Genomic DNA, 19,973 nt, shown 5'->3' with positions numbered 1-19,973 from the left:
GAAAAGGGGACGTTCACTTAAATGCTGTTCCTCTGTAGAGAAGATTTGCCCCAACAGTGGGTGGGCCGGGGGAGGGGTGGGGGGGGGGCAAATCACTGGTTTGGTGATTTGCATCATGAAGCACCGCCACTGCTACGGCGGGCGAGTCCAGTTGAGTGGAGAGGAGGGGGTGGGTGGGGAGAGGGAGGACGGGGAAGGAGATGGAGCGAGAGAGGGAGGTGCTCTAAGGGCTGGACGAATTACCAATACAAATGAATGGAGAAGACTCCATCGGAGAGAGACACTGGAGGGAAGGGTGGCAAACAAAGGAACAAGAGACGAGAATGGAAACAAGGGATGAAAGTACTAACTCTGAAGGAGGACTTGAAGTGGGGATAGAGATGCATTGAGAGTGGAAGAGGGCGGCTATGTTAAGGAAAAGAAAGAAATTGAAGGCATTGGAATGAGGTCAGGGATCGCTATTTTCAATTAACTGGATCCAAAAACTGTGTGTATCAAATTATTCTATCTCATTGTCTCCATGCCACTATCTTTATGGATTCTGATTTAAAAGTAAGGCTGAGAGAGAATGCCTACCTTTCGCCCAGTGTTTTCTTTGACATCGTCTTGATAGTAAATATTTGATTATCCCTTTCAATCCATTCCATGCATGTAGTTTTTAATTTCGATGTTTACATGGAGAAATCCACCATAACGAGTACAGTTAAATATTTGTAGCTATGAATTATCAATTATTATTAGGTAGTCTACCGGTTAAGGTAGGTTTTTGGATGGACACAACTACTAAAAAGATATTTTGTGATTCCTAACAAAATACAAAATCCAGTAACCTACTCTACAACAGGTCCCCCTTCATCGGTGAGCATTTTCTTCCTCCCTTCATCCCGTCCAACATCCCTATCCTGCTCCTTCCCTTTCCTCGTTTGCCCAACATTTTCCCATCTATCACAGTCTTCAACATCCCGCTGCCGGTCAATACCCCTTCATCCTCTTTTCCTGCCTCCATAGGATTTCTCCCAGCAAACCCTTCTCTTCGCCCTCCATACCAAGTACTTCCTCATTTGTTTTCTTCTCGGTCCATTTCACCTTCTCCATTCTTCTCCATACCCACATTTCAAAAGCCTCCAGTCTACGTCTATCCTCCTGCTTCAATGACCACGTTTCCTCACCGTACTCAGCTACGCTCCATATCAAAGTTTTTACGAGTCTTTTCTTAACATCCTTACTCAAAGTCCCTGTCATCAACTCCCTCCTCCTTGTGAAAGCCTCTTTGCCTAGCGCAATTCTTCTCCTTACGTCCCTACTACTTTGACCGTGTTGGTCCAAAACACTACCGAGATACGTAAACTGTTCTACCTGCTCTAGTTTTTGCCCTCCTACTTTAATGTTAAGCTTAGCCTTTTCCTTTCCAGAAAATCACATAACCTTTGTTTTATTAATATTGATTCTGATTCCATACATGTCACACTGAATTTCCAATTCACTCAGCAATTCTTACAACCCCTTGGCTGACTGACAAACCAAAGCTTGGTCATCAGAAAACCTAACTGATTTTACGAATTTCCCGCCCACTTTCATTCCTACCTCCAGTTCCTCCCATGCTTCTTTAATCATTTCCTCTGCATACAGGTTGAACAGCAACTGTGATAATGAGGAACCCTGCCATACACCCCTTCCTAACACTGCCCATCCGGACTCCCCGTTCCCCACTCGCACCTGAGCAGTCTGAGACATGTAGAGGTTGCGGATTAGCCTCCTTTCCCTCCAATCTATTGCTATTTTCTGCAATATACTCATTAGTTTTTCCCAATTCACTCCAATGCAACAATTTCAGAGTGTAAAAATCATTCGCCTTGACTGGGACTCGAACCCAGATCCCTCAATATCCGGTCGAGTGCTTTAGCCACTTAAGCTACCGAGGCGTCCTCTTAAACTCTGAAATTTTGGGGCTCCGTGGACCTCGTGCACAGTGGCGTGTCGCGCACGACTACGAATGCCTGTGACATTGTATGTACGGTATTTCGTCACAACATCTAGTTCCTTTAAAAGCCCCAAAAATTCAGAGTTTAAGAGGACGCCTCGGTAGCTTAAGTATCTAAAGCACTCGACCGGATATTGAGGGATCTGGGTTCGAGTCCCAGTCAAGGCGAATGATTTTTACACTCTGAAATTGTTGCATTGAAATGCACATTAGCGGATGACTCCGTTAAAAGTTACTGTTGCGGCATCTCCCGCAGTTTCTTTGGAATTTACCAATTCACTCCATCAAACTCTTTTTCAAAATCTACGAAACAGGCAAATACCTCCTGGTTGTGCTCTATATTCCTCTCGATTAATAATCTCATTACTGCAATGACATCACGCGTACCTCTCCCCTTCCTAAACCCAAACTGATCATTCCCTAAGTAATCATTTGCCCTACTTTCTATCCTTTTGTTTATTATACTGAAAACAACTTGGGATATCAAACTTATCGTCCTGTAGTCCTCACATGATGTAGCCTTTACCTTTTTCGGAATAGGAACTACCATTGATCTCACAGTCTTCCGGCCAGATTCCTTCCTCATAAATACAACGAATCAGCCCATAGAATTATCAATATCACTTAAAAATTAGATTAGTAACTTCGCAGAGCAGCATCTACCCTAACACTAAATAATTTTGCACTCGAAATGTTTAATGTCCACATTTATTTAATCAATTATATTTATTCAGACGAACATATCCAAAATCATGCGAACCTCATCATGTTAAACATCATCACTACCCATCTTCTTGATAAGAAGTTATACATATTTCTGACAATTTTAATTATTAAGAGTTAACACTCGATTGGGAAGAATTTATGTGCGAAACCTCATGGGAGCCTCGCCTACAAGGAAATGCCAATAGAAAGTGACCACGCATGATTTATTTCATTGATAAAGTCTAGCGCGATCAAAATAATGGACCTGAATCCCGGGGCAATCACTCATCACGCTGGAAATCGCTGAGTTTTCTTGTTTATCCTTATTTGATAAGTAGTGCGGGAAAGGTCCCGACATCATGTTTACCACCATCGGTAGATGAGGCTGACACCGACAGAGGTGAGAGACACTCAAGTCAACGTCAAGTGTCGACACATGAAAAACGCAAGATGTATTCAAAATTTCTCGTTCCACAAGAAAATGGGGCACTTGTCCAAAATCTTTATGCGACTCCCTGCCGAGACGTGAAACAACACCGTAAAATATATATTTCGCGCGTGAATCGACAAATGCCCATAGGCATCTTTTTTAAAATAATTATTCTAGTTTCTGAATTGTAAGAACTCTCAGTCGGGACGCACGTCATCAGCACGGTGAAGATTTAAGATTATGTTGAAAAACCCAATTGAAAGGATAGAAAAGCGTATGGAGTTGGAATTAGAATCAATCTGCCGGGTTAGAGTAGCTTTTTGATGAGGTAAGGCACTACCCAGTACTGTGCTCTTAAAATCTAACAAAAATAACATAAAATATCCGTTAGGCCCATTCTGCAAGTTGTATGCAGTGGCTCTGTATGCTTTCCGTCTCCTTTGGCTCTATTCGAAATGCTCATTACTTTCTCCGCTGTACCTCAGCATCCCCTCGCCGTCCCCAGCATCCAACAGCATCTCTGGACCTCCTGAATCCCCTTGCCCTCCTTTCAATTTTTCCCTCTCTTCCACTAATGCTCTCAGAAGGTCATCGTTTCTTTAACTTTCCATCCATTTTATTTTCTCAATTTTCCTGTGCAAACACACCTCAAAAGCTCAAATCTACGCTTATTCATTTGATTCAAAGATCACATTTCTGATAAGTATAAAAAGCCCTGCCTATTAAAGCTCTGTACTAAGTACGAGTACAAATTAGTATGGCTACGGAAAATGAGCTTTCGTGAGTTAAGGCAAAGCAGCAAATGAATCCCAAATATTAAATAAATTCTTCGAGTGACACGTTTAAAATTCACAAAAACAATGCGTTATCATAGTGTCGGTTTTCGTATGTGACAACTGCAGTCTACCTGTTCAAACATGAAGGAGGTGACTGCAGGTGACACACTAGTGCCATGAAACTGGCAGTTTCGTGAAAAAAAGTTTTCGATGTAGCAGCGAAATTTTTGTGAAATATGAAAATAGGATTTCACAACTTTGTGCCTGCAACCGTTGAGAAATAACGTAATAAAAATGGCCGTGAGAATGAATGTCACTGAAGATGAAATAGTCGGATCGAATAAGAAAAAGATTAAAGATGAATTTGGGAGAGTAGAGGTGTGAGTAAAGGACAATATGGGCAAAGATATGTAAAAGGGAAAACTAACATTATGTCCGCGGTTTGGAACATAATGTATTCGGAACATAAGGGGAGCGAGGAAGGAAGGCACATCGAGAAAGATCGAGGAACAAATTCTTTAAAGAAATCTTAGCTGGAAGGATACCTATCAGGGAATAAAGGCCCAAGGTTTGGTAAGGGAATATTGAAGGGCTGCAGCCAGTCGAAATTACGATTGAAATACGTTTTGCAAGTGTGACTTAATGATGACAGATGTAAAAGATTCTTAAAGTGAAATACTATTAATAAAAAAAGTTTTCAATTTTCCATGCTTTGTGTTGTACATCGTTTATGCTAGAGTTGTGATGCGAACGGGAGAGCAACGAGTAATTAAATCTATTAATATGAAATAGTATTTCTCGCATTTTAAATAGCCAAACAATCTAACAATACAATGATGGGATCTCCATTAGTTCTCGTTTTGAAAGTAAACAGGAAAGCTTGGTTGGTTAAAATGGCCTGGCTATAATCGTATTCCACGTATTTGGGATATCTAATCTTATAGTTACTCTGATGCCCATGTACTACTTAATTTCTAATTGCGAATAGGTATCTCAATTCTTACCTTTATAGTGTAACATTTATTCGTCTAATATGTACCATTGTGAATAATTGACATGAGCCATTTGTTTTTCGTGTCTTATCTATTCAAATAACTATTAAAGTTAGAAGTTATGAACCATAGCGGGTGGAATAACTTGCCTATCTAGGGAGTGTTTTGGTTGAGGATAGTCAAAGGAATAGGGGCACGAGAAGAAACATTGGCGTAGGCGAAGAAGCTGCTACAAGCGATGAGGGAGATGGCGAAGTATCCTTGAGTGGGGCGTTGCAGAGGAAATACAAGTGAAAACTCTGATGTGGGGTGCATCGTTTTGTACGACACGGAAACTTGGTCGTTGAGGGATTAAGGTGTCAGGCATAGATTTTGGAGTCTTTGGGCGAGAGGGATTGGAGGGGAATGGAAAAGATGTAATGGATGCAAACGAAAACAGTTGAAGTATTGGGCAGGAGAAGAGAGAGCGTTGATGGCAGATGGCTAATGCAGTGAAGATAAATGTATGTAAATGATTTTGATTGGCGTTGAAATGTTAAATTCTGGTGGGGAGAATAAATGTTGGGAACTAAAAGCAGCGGGAGGGAAGTAATATCCACTTAGGGCAGAATGAAGGGAGGAAAGAAATGCGTGTGTGTGTCACGTAGAGTGACGTAAATGAATGTAAAAACTGTTGACCCGTTTGGCGATCCAAAACCTACCTCTCGGTTGGTTGTGCGTCTGTCTTCGGCGTTTTCAATCGTGATTCCTTCGACTAAACCTGCGGAGGAATTGCGCGTGCTAGGTGGGCATCAGCTTAGGGATTCAGCTCTGCATTTGCATTCTTCGGGAATGTTGGCGAGAAGCTTCCATTTCCCGATCCGTAAGAATTTGGTACGTAAAGCCTAAAAGATTTCGATTACAGCTCGTCCCATGTTCTCAACACGAATTATCTCCAAATGCCATGGGGCCAGCCTGGAACAGGTCGAGGGTGCGTTTAATTTAGAAATAAAATGGCACAGTAGGAGCACCTGGAAACGAGAAGCGAATACCTTGAAGGGGGGATGGGGTAGAAGAGGACGGAAGGAGATACGGCGGGCTTATATCAGAGGAAGGAAAGAGGGCGAAAAGGAGAGAGAGATGTGAGGAGAGGCGGATGATAAAGGAACGGACGATAAAGATAGAACGGGAGCAGAAAATGGGAGTTGGGGAATCGGGGGTGGATTAGCGTTGGGTGGGGGATGATGTGTGATTTTTTGCGTGTGTGCTGGGAGTGGAGAAGTGGGCGCGAAGGGTGGGGGTAGGGTGGGTTAGGAGGGGGCGGCGTGCGACTCTCATTCGTGGAAAGGGAAAAGGGGGAGGAGGAGGGAGAGAGCACATGAAAGAGAGGGAGAGATAGGGGGGGATGGGTGAGGAGAGTGTGTGGTATTCCTTCCTCCGATCCCAGAATGCGCAGCTCCCTTTGGCTGCCGTCCAGGGCCCGCATCCTCGCCCCTTCCCCTCCTCCACCCCCGAGCCCCCGAGAGGGTGTGTGCCGGGGGAGGGGGGTGGTTGCGAGGACACGGGCCCGCATGGCACGGGAGAGTGAATCGGGGCGGAAGGGAGGAGCTGGGTGGGGGGGTAGAGGGGATGGAGGCTGGAGAATGAGACTGTGTGCGGAGAGAAAGAGATGGGGGGTGTGTGTGTGTGTGATTGGGGCGGGGGCGATACTTGCAGCTTTTTTCCTCGGCAAAGGAGTGCGGTGGCTATCTCTCTCTTTCTCTCCCTGAAGAAGGAAAGCGGTTACGCTCTTCTTTCCTTTCCTCCCTCTCCCCTCACTCGACCGAAAGCTCAGCCCACTCAATCCGCGCGAGAGAAGGTTAAGAAGAAGTAAAGGGAGTTATTCTCTCCTGGAAAGTGCTCTCCCGCCACTCCCAAGTGCACGAACACCCCTCTCTCCCGCTCCATCGCTACGGAATGGCAGTGTCCCCAAGTCGTCGTGTGCTTTCGCAACGGGACGCAATGGGACGATTAGGATAACGACGATTTTCCACCACCCCCTCCCCACCCTCTCAATTGGCGAGCTAGCTTCGGGCGACGCGTTTAAGCGACCTAATATGGACCAGGAAAAGCTTTCTAAGGGTGCAGGGTTCCGAATTGTTTTTCAAAGAGACGAACGAACCGAAAATCCGTAATGGACTGCGATTTATTTGCGCGAGAGTGCCGATTTGATTTCAGCGCACTGATGTTGCAAAAGCGATACCACTCAATCTTTAGGACTAACGATCATAAACTATGGGGGTGAGAAAGTCAATTTTCTTCAAAGCATTTGAGTGCTACCCCGCAATTTCATGTGTCCCCCACGTCCTTTGAAATTTAGTTCATCTCCTATTGAATAGAGTTTCTTTGTGAAAAAGTTCGTTTGAAATCCACATTTGATCATAAAAGTAATATAATGATAGAATACATTGAAGGTATTGGTTTTGCGGCGCTGCGGTTATTACAGCCTTTCCAAAATGCCTAACAAATGAAGCTATAATTTTGACTTTTATTACAGTTGTATTGGGTGATATTATACTAGTAATATTAATATATCAACCAACTTATTAATTTTTCAAATTTAAGGTCAAGTTGTATATTAGCTTAAGAAGGATTTGATGAATGAATCTGTTCAAGCAAGACCCCTTACCGAATGAGGAGACAGGCGTGAAAGGAGCCCAATAGTACACTCAGTCTTCGCTGGGGATGAGATCGTGTCAGTCGTCAGGCCAACACGATATGGCGACCAGAGCAGCAGGATGCGCCCTCCAGACCTCTTACAGTGACAATGTCTCGACACCACTTTTACTTTACTCTCTCCCCATAAAAACGCCACGGAATATTTAAATTTCTCTTATTCAAGAACAACCCTTCTTTTGTATATCAATTCCTTCGTTTAATAGCGAATATTCTGATCTAGCGGATTTTTACACTCTGAAATTGTTGCATTGAAATGCTAACTAGCGGATGACTCCGTTAAAAGTTACTGTTGCGGCATCTCCCGCAGTTTCTTTGGGAATTTGTCAAAGTAAAACACCATAAGTGTTTAAAGTTGGCTTTAACCTCGTGGACTGTGGCGCCTCGCGCACGACTACGAATGCCTGTGACATTGTATGTACGGCATTTCGTCACAACATCTAGTTCCTTTAAAAGCCCCAAAATTTCAGAGTTTAACAGGACGCCTCGGTAGCTTAAGTGGCTAAAGCACTCGACCGGATATTGAGGGATCTGGGTTCGAATCCCAGTCAAGGCGAATGATTTTTACACTCTGAAATTGTTGCATTGTAATGCGCATCAGCGGATGACTCCGTTAAAAGTTACTGTTGCGGCATCTCCCGCAGTTTCTTTGGAATTTAGCGAATATTCTCTTGCTAGTTTGTTCCCATAAAATCCGCCTTCAGTCACCATGGGCAAAAATATTTTATCAGTATGATGGAGGGTAGTTATTTCAGTAGGGGTGTAGAATACCATAGAGAAAATACGACTGACCATATATCCTCACCCAAATTAACTTGATGAAATTTCCTATGTATTTCTAGCAGGAGTTACTATCGACACTTTCCATCTTTTTCCTTCAGCACCAGGTCTCATCTGAGACCACTTCTTCGACTATCGATTTGACATCTGTTTGATATGCTAAACCAGGAATTCGATCCAATACTCTCTCCTCATAGTGTATGTGCAAACAAATAACATGTTGTTAAAGGAATCAACACAGGATACGGCCCATCTATGATAAATTAGTTATTTTTAAACGAATAATAAAAATATTATGCTATTTATGTTGAAATGTTAATATTTCTCAAAAATTCAGAAAATCAAGTTTAAAAAAACCTGATATATTTGTAATACTTTACTCCTCCGACATGATGAAATAGCTAAAAATGTATAAGGTTTAACGATTACATAAATCCATTCAGGCGGCAACGATTTGAAATCATTGTAATGGACATATACTTTGAGAAATTAATTCAAGAAAATATAACAGGAACTCTGGGCTATTAATTTTATATTCCGAACTGTTTTCTTCCTTTTTGAAATGTTTAAAAACTCATTTCAGTTTTCCATTTTAGTGGGGTCGACTCCATTCACAGCTGAAATTTGAAAATTTTGACATTTGGTTTCCTAAACACTCAGAATTTGATTTTCAGCGCATCATAAAACCCTCAACGACGATTACATCTACAAAAAAAACCTGCATAAAACGCCAATGGCACAATTTTTTCTTTGCTCTGTAGACAAAACATATTCGAAAACCTCCCATTGAAAATCTTTCCTAGTGGAACGCAGTCGATATGGGATAAAAAGTTCCATTAATACTCAAATGAATGCAGCGGTAGTAATTATACAATCCAGAAACGATTTCCCTTGGCCGTTTCATTATTTCTCTTTTCCTTCGTCCTTTCGGTCGGCGGAGAACTCCGGTAGTGCCGAGTAAGTACTCTTTTTTTATGGCGTAAAAGAGGGCGTCTGTCAAGTTTACACCCAGCTCCGATGAAAGAGGAATAGTTTCGAAAGACCTAAATCCATTTGTAAAAAGAATCGACGGGGGCTTTTTGGTCGCTGGTATTCTGCCAATGCAGCGATGATTGAGAAGTGGTCCAAGGGCTTCTAGAGAGAGGGGGTGGGAGAGAGGGGTGGGGGGATCAGCTCTTTGGCGGGCGGGGTGGAGGGAGGGTTTTTGAAAATGGAAGTCCTGCGCTCGTTGGAGTTTGTGGGATAGGAATTGGGCGGAGGGGGTGGGGATGTTGTGGAGTGGATTCCGGGGGGAGGAGGGGAGGAGTGGGAGAGAGGGGATGAAAGGAAGGACGTGCGAAAGGGAGCGGGGGTGTGGGGGCGGGAGGGTGAGATCCGAGGGAAGGAAGGGGATTGGAGGGGAGAGAACTGGGGGGTAGAGACGACCTCGGGCCGTGGGCGATATTGAGACTAGCGTACATCTTTCAATCATTTGCCCATTTACGTAATTGCGGAATCAAGACCCGAGCTAAGCTTTCTTCTTGACTTAACGAAAAGTCGAACGAAATAGATAATGTGCCATGTAAATATTAATAAATCTTTTTCGCTAATTTCATACTTAATTTTCTAGAACATTTGACATATTATTAAAGGAGCATAAATTAACCATGGACACCAAAGCGCAGGTTACACTATATAGATACGCATGAACTTTCTTCTTAGTATTTGTAATTCGCTCAAGCCGCTGCAATATATTCATTACTCAGTCATTTGGTTTAAAAACGTTGACGGAGTAATTACATGTTTTCATACTTAATTGATCACCTTAATCATGAACACATATCAATATCATTAGTGTCCAAGCAGAGTTTCTCAATAAAGGTCTTATGTGGCTAATAAAAATGGCCTTAAAGTGTTTTACCCCATCGTCCACATGAAGCATTGTTTAAAGAAATAACACGATAAACATTAATTCAGCAAATAAAGATTTTTTGCTGAATTTTCATGTTCTTTTCACCAGCGGGAAACACGAATGGAAAATGTATCGTTGTTACTGGTATATTGGTTAATTCGTTTTTTTTTATTTATCTTGCTATTAATTTCCAAACTCTATTAGCAACTCGATTGAGAGAGAGAGAGAGAAGAAAAAATTCAGCAATTCATTCTTTTTTGACCTTTTAAGTGTTTCTTCCCTTTTAACTCATTTGTAAGTAATTTCAATTCATTTTATTTCTATAAACATCATTGTTACCAATATACTTTACGGTTTCAGGCTTCACTTCATGGAAATTGTGTAATATCCATATTTAAAAAAATGCTGTTTTGTACTTTTCACCGACACAAAGTAAAGTCTGGGGAAAAGTAAAAAATAGTTCAATATGGATATCATTGTCGCCGTTTAATTTTCACGCAATTTGCGTAAAATTTATTTTGTTAGATTTAACCATGCCAATAGTCCTTCGGGTCTTTTACACATATTTAATGGCATGTGTGCGGTTCACGACATGGGAAAGCATTAGCGCAAGACTGCAAAACAGTCCCAGGCGCTTGGTAGATAGCCGGGGAGCAGCATTACGCTGCACGCCTGCCGCAATCACGATGTCGATTGAAACCCATTGAGGAATAACACTTTCTTGAAAAGTCTGTGAGCCGTGACAACATATATCTGTGCCAAATAAAAGTGCAGAAATCGTCGATTTCAAAGGAGATGCGAATTTAGAATGAGCGTCTACAAATGCGGAGGACCCAGCCTCCTCAGCGCCAATACACGAGGGAGATGCGAAGGTCGAAAGGGTTTTTCATATCGAATAGGAATCTTTGATATTTAATAAATCGTTGGGGGAGAGGTGGGGAATCATCCTTTTAAGAGCTTTCGCCACAATCCGAAAGTAGAACAGTCGAAGAAGGAAGTCGACGGGAGGCCGACAGCCGCGCTCCGACACAGGCGGCCGAGGAGACCTCGGTGTTCCGGGTGTGGCGAGAGCACACTGCGGGAGGCCCCTTCTCCCCGCGGAGGCTTTTTCGAGTCGGAAAATGGGGAGCTGTGTTTACCGCGGGGAATGAATTCTCACGGTACGAGGGGAAAAAGGGCCGAGGGGGCTTTATTTGGCCTAGAAGAGACGGACGCGGACTCCTGGCGTTGTACCTATGGCATAACTTTTAGACCGCACGTGATCCAATTCGAGAACTGGCTCTAAAGATCCGTGGGAGACCTTGCGAGGGGGACGGAAGGATAATGAAAGCGGGAAAACTGTTCAGATGGGTGTTAAGCACGTGAAAGGCAGAGGGGGAAGTGCGGTGGAGGGAAAGATATTAAGGGTGGAAATTTGTTTGGACAACATTTTAAAGAGATGAGTTCCAGCAGTTTGAAACAGATTCTTACGCTTCGTCGAATCGTTGTCCCGATTTCCTTAATTCCCTCCGCTCGGAACAAATTCATGCGATGCGGTTGCGTACAAATGTTGAATTTCGTTCTCCAAAATGATCGCTTCTTATCCTAAGAACATGCCCTTTCCGTAAAAATATTCCATTCCTTTCATCTAATACGTTGGTTTTGCCTGTTGACGACGACGGTATGGAGTGGATGGGTGGATGGTATTGATTGCTTAAAAACAACCAAAAGATTATATTATCTTTGTACCTGGGACGCAATAACTTAAAATAACCATGTTGTCTTTTCTTTTGCAAAATTTCAACGAAAGATGTCTTGAAATCATCAGTTTTCGGGCTTATGCTCATGCTAACAATTGAATTATAAGATTCCCAAATGTTATTCTTTTATTTTTACGCAAAAATGTAACCGTCGTGATTTTCAATGTTCCGTGCTTCTCTTTTATCGGTATTTATGTACTCATAGATCATTTTTCTTTTGTACGCTAACCTTTCGCAATGTCCCTTTCGGTCAGGGAATTTAACACTCAAAGTGTTGCAATCAGAGACTCTCTAGAGACTTAGACAATATCTCGGAATGGTGCAATAAATGGGGATTAACACTTAATATAGATAAATGTGCAGTTTTGAAATTTTGGAATAAAGGAAGCGAGGAACAGGATATAAACTACAAAATAGAGGGTTCAGTATTGACTACGGCAAATCAAGTTAAATATTTGGGGGTTGTTCTAACACCACACCTTTCATGGGGAGCACATATCAGGACAATATGCGGATCAGCTTTAAAGAAACTTGGTTTCATAAAACGGGTGGTGGGGAAATGTAATGAAAAAGTTAAAGAGAGGTGTTATTTTGCTCTAGTTAGACCTCATTTGGAATATGCCGCAAGTATTTGGGATCCGAGGGAGAAAATTTGGCAAAAAGAATTAGATAAAGTCCAGAGAAAATCCGCTAGATTCGTTAAAAATTGTTATGATAAAAACACAAGTGTGACAGGTCTCTTAGGGGATTTAGGCTGGGAACCACTTGAAGTGCGGAGAGAACAAGCGAGGCTTAGACTTTTAGAAAGGTTCAGAACAAACGAGTTTAAATATGACACTGAAGGAATTATAATGGCCCCACACTACTTAGGTAGATCAGACCACAAAGATAAACTAAGGGAGATAGATTCCAGGACAGATAGGTACAAATACTCATTCTTTCCCCGAACAATCAGTAATCATAATAGCAAGAAACCGAAGTCACTTTAGAAATATTAAAAACGTTGAATTTACTAGTCGGAACAAAATTAAACACTATAGAGATGTTAGGTATACTTTCAGGTGCATGTGTATGTTAGTTGGTAGTTTGAGTGTTTGCATGTGTGTGGGGTGTAAGTGTTCATGCATGAATGTATGCTATGTTTTTTTTTATATATGATTTTGTGGTTATTGCATGCGGTTTTTTTTTCTTTTTCTTTTCTAAATTACGGGTGGTGTCCTAGCACCCCCCGCCACACGCCCTTGCGGCGGCTTGCGGGGTATTTAGTAGATATAGATGTAGAATCAACTATTACTTAGTTGCCAAGGCTACTGCGAAATTCCTTGTTCCCATCAAGAACAGAATAAGAAAAAATCCTCCATTATGATCTTACCGTAACCGTATTTACTTCGACTATTTGTTAACAAACAGACTGCAGTTAAACTATTTGTTGGAACCTGATAATTCAGTTTAATATCTCTTGATGCCACTGAAAGTGCTTAAACGTATTTACTCCGATATCTTCGCCAAAGAGAAAAGGGTAGATTTTTAAAGGAAAAAACACTTCCTTCATAGGAAAGAGCAAACTAATTGGGCACTCGGTTGTTACGCGCTTTGGAAAATAATCTCTGCGCCGTGCTCTTGGATATTGTACAAGTTAAAACCTGTGTAATTCTCCCGATGTACTAATTGGACCGATCGGAAGAATGCGCCGACCACTTCGCTTGTCCTCCGAAAGCTGCACTTCCTATCTTCCCCACTTTGATGGTCGCGGAATTAGCCATGAGCACTCAAAGCGAATAATATCAGTGGATGTAGAGGGACCCGTGGAGGAGAAGGGGTTGGTTGCTTCTCTTGGAGGTAGGAAGGCGTTCGGCTGTCCAAACGGGAAGGGCGGTTCCCTGGAGGACGGTGGAGTGGGCGGCAATAATCCTCTAGAGGACGCTGGGGAAAACAAAAGAAATTTGTCTGCGTGAAAAAATATTGGACGTGCGGTTCAGAGCGGAGTTTTTGCAATGCAGATGCTAGAGCCGGTGAAAGAAGAGTCTTGTTACTGGGGTTCAAGGGGGGGAGGAATTTGAAAGGGGTTGAAGAGATGGGTAAAAGGCGAGGACTCATCCAAGGTGCAGAGGGAAGGAGAGACGAGACAGTAGTACGGGCATCAGCTTTGAGTATTTATGCGTGCATTCATGAGTTGGTAAAACCAATGGCGCTAGAGCGATAACTCGAATGATAACGGTTACTCACCGTTTGGATAAACTATATCTTCTGAGAGGCATCGATAATTTTGACAATAAAAAAATAATAAAAAAACAATGCGTGAAATTCTGAGTGAATCATAAATTCCGAAAAAAGAAAAATAATGAGTTTCCCTAATTGTATGAAGAGTGAGCCAAATATTAGAGTAAGTTAGAATAAACTTGGGCTTGTTATACTGGGATGGTATTTGGAAACGGAATACGCGTATCTTTAGTGGCATTAATAAAATATTTGCGTTGGCAAAAAATGATTTTACAATGAGAGTGGAAATGATTACAATTGGGAAATTGGGTGGTATCTTTATAAAATATTACTAAAAGGTCAGTTATTCAATATAAATAAATAAATAAATATATATATATATATAAAGATATATATATATATATATATATATATATATATATATATATATATATATAAATATATATATACATATATATACATATATATATATATGCATATATATATATATATATATTTGCGTATTTAAACTTGAAATTCAGCGATCTAAAAGACCATATACTTCAATTTTATCAAAATTTATCTCCCCTTATTCTTATATCACTATTGTTAACCTTCTTTTAAGTTTTCTTACACTTCTTATATTTTATTATGAATTTGATAGAATTTATTTCTACATTCAATTATTCTACATCCAAATATATATAATATAGGGCTTGTGGCAAATATTAGTTTGGTCATACACTCGTTAAATTTTAATCACAAGTAAGTAAGTACTTACTTATACATATTCGACATTATTCAATAACAGGATAAGTATATTCAAATACCCCTGTCACACACCCCAGCGGTGAGTTTCAGGGTACTAAAATAAATAAATCAATAGAATAAATAAAATTATCCTGTAGAACTGTAAAACATATGGTTCTATCAAATACAAATAATAACACATAGGATATCTACAAATATATACACTACCAATTCTAATTATCTCGTACGCGATTGCTGTCATGTCTATTATGATTTTTAGTGGTTCGAGTAAAAAAGCGACATTTTAAATCTATCCGTTCTACAAAAAAATCCCTGATTTTACGTCGGTGATCTGATCTGCCCTAGTAAGTGGGGGCGTGTAATATGTCCTTAACACCCTCAGATAAGTAACCTGCCACAAATTTACGCTGTAAATTTAACCTGTATTTAAGCCTACGGTCAACTAGTGGCTTTCATCTTAATTCTTCCAATAGTGTCGCGACACCTTGTTCATAACAACTTTTCGCAAATCTAGCTCCCCTACGTTGCACTCGATCTGGTTCCAAAATTAAGTCTACTTCATGAGTATCCAATACACTTGCAGCATAGTCAGGGTGGGGTCTAACTGATGTGAAATAATGAAGCTCCTTGAGCATTTCATTGCAATTACAAAGTATTCTTTTTATGAATCCCAACTTTTTATTAGCTATTCTGCAAATGTCACAAATGTGTTTTCCGAGAATCGGTACAATCGAGAGTATATGTGGTAAAAATATTTATTTCCTGGCCAGACAATGATGAATTACGATCCCGTCCATACTCTTGAATTGAGGAATGACTAATGTTCGACTGAGAATATCAAAACTACTCATGCCCACTGTACAAAGAAGTTGAAACGTCCACTCATTTTGTGGTTCTGTCATCAGGCTGCGCTGAATCATGTTTTTACCTTCGCTAAAGACCAAGTCTTCAGGCCGATGGTCCATTTAATATGTGGCAGGGCTTCCGTGAAACCAACCAACACGGTGTATAACAATCGCATGTTCGCAGAGTATGGGAGTAGGTGCGAGACTTGGAGGTAGGCTCGTATATTTCTCTATACTTCCACTGCGGTAACCAGTACAATTCTGATGCAATCTAATTCTGCAATGTGTTTACGCTTCCGTTTGTCATGAGGGCACCATCGTACTTGAAACTGTGACCATGCACGTATTAGGGAATCCCACACTCTACCAATACCTATATCTGCATAATAGATGCAGATCTTGGTAGAGCGTATGGTTCCCAACTCAACACTCTACCGCCACGCTTCTCAATAGACATCATTAAATAATTTCATAAAGATTTAGCGTTTTCCAAAGTTCACCTCATCTATAGTGGCTTTTAATTACACGAAGGTATCTAATTATGTAACAAAATTTAGACTTACTATTATATGTAAAAGTTAAAGAAGGAATTAAGTACTCGGAAGAATAGAGGGCTAGACAATACATAGTGGTGTAATATCATACGAAAATAGGAACTAGATGAATTTGGTATGCACAGGGGCAAAAACAATGGGTCAGGAATACAATGCAAGGAAATGCGTCCCGGGAAAAGCCCAGGAGCAGAAGCGAGAAGAGTAAGAACTATGAAGGAGTGAGCAGACAGGAAAGAGAGGGGGGCTGGATTCAGAGAAACTACGAATTGAAATGCTGATGTTGATTTCTCAATCATTTCGATAGTTTCACGATGACAGGGGGTTATTTTTTATTTGGGATTCACTGTAGATTCATCGTGACTCTCATGGTAGCATAAATCCTAAAAATTGAGTAAATATTAATGACTCCGAAAAACATCTCTGGCGTTCGTCACCCGAGATGTTTTTCGTCCTCACTTGCGACGAAGTCCAGAGACAGGCATGGACTTGGCAATTGATGGCGAGAGAGAGAGACTTCAAGCCAATTAATTAGTTCGAACGCAGGCTTCCGGAACGCCCTAGCGGATTCTCCTGGATATCCACACTGCATCCCATGTAACACATAATATTTTCAAAAATTACTCCCGCTAATCAATGCAACAATTTCAGAGTGTAAAAATCATTCGCCTTGACTGGGATTCGAACCCAGATCCCTCAAAATCCGGTCGAGTGCTTTAGCCACTTAAGCTACCGAGGCGTCCTCTTAAACTCTGCAATTTTGGGGCTTTTAAAGGAACTAGATGTTGTGACGAAATGCCGTACATACAATGTCACAGGCATTCGTAGTCGTGCGCGAGGCGCCACTGTCCACGAGGTTAAAGCCAACTTTAAACACTTATGGTGTTTATACTTTGACAAATTCCAAAGAAACTGCGGGAGATGCCGCAACAGTAACTTTTAACGGAGTCATCCGCTAATGTGCATTTCAATGCAACAATTTCAGAGTGTATAAATCATTTGCCTTGACTGGGATTCGAACCCAGAACCCTCAAACACTCTGAAATTGTTGCATTGAAATGCACATTAGCCGATGACTCCGTTAAAAGTTACTGTTGCGGCATCTCCCGCAGTTTCTTTGGAATTACTCCCGCTAATGTTCAAACATAGATGGCGTAGAAATTTTAATTTAAAAGTTTTCACTGTGAGGGCTTAGTCTTTTTAAGGAATGATTTAAAAAAGGAATACAAATTACTTTCTCAATTACAGATTGCCATGAGATTTTGGGGTTTTAGTTATTTAAGGCGTGCGGGAAGTTGTGGAATTTGTCCTGTGCATTGTACTTGCATGTATCCTACTCTTGTGGTTTGGCATTGTGTGGGGTAAAAAATTATTCCTTTTTTATCGATCGGTTCAGCAGTCATATCACCACCGTAGTCTCTCTGACCAATGCACTGCGGCGCAAGGATTACTCCTTCGTCATGACAGCGATAAACTTGAATGATTTGTAATGTTCAGAAAGTTTGTGCGTCGTACATGTAATATTCGTGCATCCATTTCGTGCACCCAACCAAGACTGCTTAGTGAACCTCTGTGTTGGATTACGACGACCCCAACGGTCACTTTTCTTCGGATCCTCCGTAATTCCTGAATAAATTTCTTCTGAAAGGGTCGCAGACTCTTTCGCGAAGCATACTGGTATGAAAGGGTGAGCTGAATAAGTTTTCAAATTCAGATCTTATTTTTCTACTTTTCACGGCTAATATTTGGTGAGATGGTTAAATATTGCAACGGGTGGAGAAGCAAAATAGGTGGGATTGTTTTTTGCTTCTCCGTAGGCTTCCAGAATGAACCTCGGAAACGATCCACGTGTTATATTAGCTCGATCTCGACTGGTGGGGTGGAGAGAATTTCCGGAATATTACAAAAATCTCACTTTTTTTGACATCTCTCATTTCTTTCAAAATGGTCGCCCGAGAACGCATGCCAATTTTCCTTTTTTTCAAAGGATCTCAGCGCAGTTGCAACCTGCAACTATTTTCTTCGAAGCATTTCTTAGCGTCATCACGCGTTTTCCATGAGCTATTCTTAAAGCTTTAATGATGTTTCCGCACTTTTATTCAGAAGTGTTTCGAACCCCTAGGATACGTATGAATAGTGGGGATGCGGTGAGAGAAAAAAAGAAGTCGCAGGAACGTTCAATATGGCATGGAGGAATTTTCGGATCTTTCGTTACGAGGGAAGAGAAACAATAGTGAGAGTGGTTGTGGAGGAGAGAATCTCCAAAGGATCCGAGGAGATGAAAGGGGAGAGGGTACGATGGAGTTCGTCGGAGCGAAGAGAGTGGTTAGATTTGGAATCCGGTAACACCTTGGGAGAACGAGGGAACGAGCGGGTTTAGAGGGAGGAGTGCGGTATTGATCAGCCGTGGGGATATTGGTTGCGAGGGAATGACGGTGCAAGAGGGAGGGGGGTGGATAGAGGGGGGGGAGAAGGAGAGGAGGGGGTGCGGGGGGCGAGAGGAGAGCGAAAAGATTCATCCGGCGGTGTATCCGAGCAGGCGGATTCGCATTCGAGAATTATTCGAGCTACCGCGGCCCGAGCCCCAAACATTATTTATAGCAGGGATAAAATCTGAGAATTTCTTGGCTTAGCAAAGTCTCTACACTTCTGGAGTCCTTACTTCATTCTCCTATTTCCCGATGCAGAATCCACGACACTTGCTTTCTCATTGGTTTTCGGCATCGTACCTAGTCAAGAGTCTCGGAATTTATTGCGCGGAATTGCATTACGCACTCTTTTTATCTTTTTCATCACCCGAGGGATTTATGTATGAATTATATCGGTGAATTACGACTGCATAGTTTTGTCGTCATGATCTAAAACAGTGTAACCAGGTCCTTCAATTTCCAAAAGCAGAAAAACACACGAAGACATATAATCTCTCAAATACAAAAAATATTGTGCCACATTTTGTTGGATGATAACGAGCCGCATTCAATGTTCATCTTTGTGTGTAGATTTTTTTGAGATATGTGTAACAATACTATGAAAACCTTCAGAAAAACCATTTTAAATATTCATTCAGGGAGAATAAAATCCATTATTACCATCATATCATATATAATCATTGGTTAATTCGATTATTTAATGGTCTACTTTGTAAACATTTATGAACACTACTGATTGTAATCCTTAATTAACTATTTTATTTTGCTAGACAAGAGATAATTGATTAAAAAATAAATATATATGAGTATGTAATATATATATATATATATATATATATATATATATATATATATATATATATATATATATATATATATATACATATATACATATATATATATACATATACATATATATATACATATATATATATACAATATATACATATATATACACACACATATATTCATATTTTTTAATCAACTATCTAAGCTCTAACAAAATTAAATTGGTAATTTTATTTTATATATATATATATATATAATATCCATAATATATACATATATATATATATATATATATATATACATACATACATATATATATTTATTTATAAGAGTGTGGTGTATATAAGTCAATCAAAATTTGCATCCCGTTAATAATTTTAGCGGCATGTAATAAGTTTATA

This window comes from Hetaerina americana, unplaced genomic scaffold, assembly GCF_022747635.1.
Source record: "Hetaerina americana unplaced genomic scaffold, ioHetAmer1.1.p SCAF_9, whole genome shotgun sequence".
Classification (NCBI taxonomy): Eukaryota; Metazoa; Arthropoda; class Insecta; order Odonata; family Calopterygidae; genus Hetaerina; species Hetaerina americana.
This window is presented reverse-complemented; position numbering follows the sequence as displayed.